The sequence below is a fragment of the Oncorhynchus nerka genome, unplaced genomic scaffold (assembly GCF_034236695.1).
Source record: "Oncorhynchus nerka isolate Pitt River unplaced genomic scaffold, Oner_Uvic_2.0 unplaced_scaffold_4011, whole genome shotgun sequence".
NCBI classification, from domain to species: Eukaryota; Metazoa; Chordata; class Actinopteri; order Salmoniformes; family Salmonidae; genus Oncorhynchus; species Oncorhynchus nerka.
Window position 1 is genome coordinate 1 of NW_027037287.1, and position 5,000 is coordinate 5,000.

The following is a 5,000-nucleotide window of genomic DNA, read 5'->3' on the forward strand; positions in this document are numbered from 1 at the left end:
AAAATGATTAAAAATGATACAGTACTGCTGAAGTAGGCTAGCTGGCAGAGGCTGCGTTGTTGACTATGTAGGCTAGCTGGCAGTGGCTGCGTTGTTGACACTACACTAATCAAGTCGTTCCGTTGAGTGTAATAGTTTCTACTGTGCTGCTATTCGGGGCTCGCTGGCTAGCTTGCAGTGTTGATTACGTTACGTTGCGTTGGGAGAACGACAATAGCTGGCTAGCTAACCTAGGAAATCGCTCTAGACTACACAATTATATTTGATACAAAGACGGCTATGTAGCTAGCTATGCTTGGCTAGCTACGATCAAACAAATCAAGCCGTTGTACTGTAATGAAATGAAATGAAAAATGTGATACTACCTGTGGAGCGAAGCGAAATGCGACCGGGTTGTTGAGTGCGGAAGTTCTGTTCGGTAGACGTTGGCTAGCTGTTGGCTAGCTAGCAGTGTCTCCTACGTTAAGGACGACAAATAGCTGGCTAACTAACCTCGGTAAATTAAGATAATCACTCTAAAACTACACACTCTAAACTACACAATTATCTTGGATACGAAGACAGCAAAGACAACTATGTAGCTAGCTAACACTACACTAATCAAGTCGTTCAGTTGAGTGTAATAGTTGTGCTGCTAATCGGTAGACGGTGGACGTTAGCTAGCTGGCTAGCTGCAGGGCAGATAGCAGTGTAGACTGCGTTAGGACGACGAAATACGATAATTACGCAATTATCTATGATACAAAGACGGCTATGTAGCTAGCTAAGAAGAAATTGCTAAGATTAGACAAATCAAACCGTTGTACTATAATGAAATGTAATGAAATGTAATACTACCTGCGGACCGAGTGCGGATGCGACCGCTCGCTCCAACCCGGAAGTATGTTGTTGGTTATGTTGTCATAGTTGTGCCTAGGGGGGCATATGTGGGAGGGGATGCTGTCACCTCCAGGCAGATGTTTGTCCCCCTGTGTGCTGAGGGTGTCAGGTTCTTGTCCGGTTCTGGCATTTAGGTCGCCACAGACTAGTACATGTCCCTGGGCCTGGAAATGATTGATTTCGCCCTCCAGGATGGAGAAGCTGTCTTCATTAAAATATGGGGATTCTAGTGGGGGGATATAGGTAGCACACAGGAGGACATTTTTCTCTGTTAGGATAATTTCCTTTTGAATTTCTAGCCAAATGTAGAATGTTCCTGTTTTGATTAATTTAATCTAGTGAGTTTGGTCTGCTCTATACCAAATTAGCATACCCCCTGAGTCCCTTCCCTGTTTCACACCTGGTAGTTTGGTGGATGGGACTACCAGCTCTCTGTAACCTAGAGGGCAACCAGTGGGTCTGTCTCCTCTATACCAGGTTTCTTGCAGGATGACAATGTCTGTGTTACCGATTTCTTTGGTGAAGTCCGGGTTTCTGCTCTTCAGGCCAAAGGCAGATGACCTCAGGCCTTGGATATTCCAGGATGATATAGTGAATGCTTTTTGTTCCATAGAGTGTCCAATGTTGTTGGTCGTGGTTTGGCCTCAGGCCAGTAAGTGTGAGCAGAGCCTGCTGAGCATCTGGTACATGCCATTGGCTTGGGCGAGTGTGAGAGTGGGGGTTGGGACTGTTTGCCCGCTCACTACCTGGGCGTATGTGTGGCTTCCATGTTGAGGCCCTCTTTGCGGGGGTGGGGATGGGGTGGGCAGGAGTGGCATAGGTCTGATCTGGGGGGCCTAAATGGGGTGTGGGCATGGTTGACGTGGGGGGTTGATTGGTTGGGGTGGGGGTGTGGATGTGTCTGGGTGTGCGGTGGTCTGGATGTAATTCCTCTTGGCGTGGGTCCTCTATGTGTAGGTCCAGGGGGGTCCTGCAGGTCTGGGAGGGTGTCTCGCCGGTCTGGGTGGGGTGTCTTGATCTGTTGCTCCTGTGTGAAGTGTTGGGGATACGTTTGAGAGCGATGTCCTTTAGAGTTCGGGCAAAGGTGGGCACTGCTGCCTTGTAGAGGTGGACCTGGTCATAGAGGCTGTTCAAGTCCAGGGTGGAGTGGTGTGCCAGGAAAACATTTGGTTTTGAGGCACAGTCACGGGAAATACTTGCATTTACCCGCTGTATTGTGGCAGGGTGGAAGTCTTTTCATGGTAGCAGGGTGGAGATAACCACTTGTGCGTTGGGGAAAGTAGAAGAAGCCTTTTCAATCACTCCCTTCAGTGCTGTGGCCACTCTTTCTTGCTGTGCTCTCAGGTCGTTTGTGCCTGTGTGTATTATTATGTGGCTGGGTGACCCTAGTTTGGCCTCAGACAGAAGGTCTAGGGCGCCCTGGGTGTTTAGACACACTGTGTTTGGGAAAAAGTTTTTTTTCTTCTATATATTTCCCATTTGAGTCCATAAGTAGTACAATCTGTGTCTTGTGTTTGTCCTCAGTGGGTGTGGGGGGGTTGTCAGAAGGGCTATCAGGCAGGCTGACAGGGGGGGTGCTCAGAGGGGGTGAGAGCCGCTGGGCTTGGGGTTCTTCATTTGTCTGTTCTGCTGTGATGTCGACTCTATGGTCAGGGTCTGGTGTGGATTGTTCTGCTGTGGTGTCGAGACTTTTGTTGGGTGCTGAGGTGGGCTGTTCTGCTGGCTTCTCTTTGGGGTGGCCACCTCTCTAGTGGGTTGTTCTCTGTCGCACGCCGTCCCCCTCAACCTCTCTCCATCCATCCCCCCTCACCCTCTCCTCCATCCCCCTCAACCCTCTCCTCCATCCCCCTCAACCTCTCTCCACCAGCAGTCTGACACTCTCCTCTAGTGCTCTGTTCTGCTCCTCTTTCTCCTGTTGTATTTGTCTCACCACTGTCCAAAGTGCAGATATGTCTCTGTCCACCTCCAGCTCTCCGGGTCTGGTTAAGGGGCTGTTGTTGTGCTGTACTGTTGTCTGGGTCTGTGCTGACTGAAGTGTAATCACCTGCTGTTCCAGCTCCACCTGCCTTATCTCCAGCTGGGTGAATTTGTCCTTCATTTCAATGAGGGAGTGGTAATCTGTGCTGGGAGGTTGACTCTCTGCTGGGGTTGCTCGTCTGTGGGGTTACATAATGAAGAGGTCTGGTCTGACCCGCTCGGTGTGGGGGTATCTTTATCAAGGGAGAGCTTCTCCTGCTGGGCTAATTCTTTGATTAGGTGAAAGTCCAGCTGAAACTGTTTGTGATTACCCTGTGCCATTACTGTTCCGGACTTATAGATATTTATATTACTTGACTCAGAGTCCTCGTTATCAAGTATTCTGAGTTTCCACCCCTCGTTAATCCCCGCTCTCGTAACAAGGGGGTAGTGTGCTAATATAGCACTGTGCCATGCCAGGGGATGGTTTGTGTGGAAGATAAGGTTGCTGATGTTCCCATTTTTGTAATAGTCAGCAAAAAGTGCCTCTTGATTTTCCATAAGGAGCTCCATTTTGTAATCTTTTTTTGCCTTATTATTCTTTACATGCACAGGGTACTGTATTTTAATTACCTCTGAACAGCAGGAGGGAGCTTCTAAGGCCTCTCCATTTGGTTGGGATAGACTGTGTGACTCTCCTGCCATTTGTTGGGCTAATGGGCTTTGACACCTCTCACTTGACACGTCGGTGCTAGTTGAAGCTGTATCAAGCTTGGCAGAATTATGTTAGAATTCAGTCCTTATAAAGTAATGTTGTGTATTTCTTCTATCTCTCTATAGTGCTGTTTCTTGTATTATGGTCTCTTGTTTCTTTAGAGGTTTCACTTTGTTGTCCTTTTCCTTTTTCTTCTATATCTGGGTCATAAATACATGTTCTATATCTGGGTCATAAATACATGTTCTATATCTGGGTCATAAATACATGTTCTATATCTGGGTCATAAATACATGTTCTATATCTGGGTCATAAATACATGTGACTCTGGATGACAACATAATGATGTTTGATTCCAACATCAGGGCTGTTTTCCTCAACAAGTTAAATCCGCCACGTGTTTTGTTTTCATGTGACGATACTAACGACTATGGTGATACTGGTATTGTCCCGGCCCTAAATGCCACCCCCTCAATCTCTTTCTCTGTCGCTCTCTCTCTCTTTGTCTCTGTCGCTCTCTCTCTCTCTCTTTGTCTCTGTCGCTCTCTCTCTCTCTCTTGTCTCTGTCGCTCTCTCTCTCTCCTCTTTGTCTCTGTCGCTCTCTCTCTCTCTCTCTCTTTGTCTCTGTCGCTTTCTCTCTCTCTCTCTTTGTCTCTGTCGCTTTCTCTCTCTCTCTCTTTGTCTCTGTCGCTCTCTCTCTCTCTCTTTGTCTCTGTCGCTCTCTCTCTCTCTCTTTGTCTCTGTCGCTCTCTCTCTCTCTTGTCTCTGTCGCTCTCTCTCTCTTTGTCTCTGTCGCTCTCTCTCTCTCTTTGTCTCTGTCGCTCTCTCTCTCTCTTTGTCTCTGTCGCTCTCTCTCTCTCTCTTTGTCTCTGTCGCTCTCTCTCTCTCTTTGTCTCTGTCGCTCTCTCTCTCTCTCTTTGTCTCTGTCGCTCTCTCTCTCTGTCGCTCTCTCTCTCTCTCTTTGTCTCTGTCGCTCTCTCTCTCTCTTTGTCTCTGTCGCTCTCTCTCTCTCTCTTTGTCTCTGTCTCTCTCTCTCTCTTTGTCTCTGTCGCTCTCTCTCTCTCTCTTTGTCTCTGTCGCTCTCTCTCTCTCTTTGTCTCTGTCTCTCTCTCTTTGTCTCTGTCGCTCTCTCTCTCTTTGTCTCTGTCGCTCTCTCTCTCTCTCTTTGTCTCTGTCTCTCTCTCTCTCTTTGTCTCTGTCGCTCTCTCTCTCTTTGTCTCTGTCGCTCTCTCTTCTCTTTGTCTCTGTCGCTCTCTCTCTCTCTTTGTCTCTGTCGCTCTCTCTCTCTCTCTTTGTCTCTGTCGCTCTCTCTCTCTCTTTGTCTCTGTCGCTCTCTCTCTCTCTTTGTCTCTGTCGCTCTCTCTCTCTCCTCTTTGTCTCTGTCTTCTCTCTCTCTCTCTCTCTTTGTCTCTGTCGCTCTCTCTCTCTCTCTCTTTGTCTCTGTCGCTCT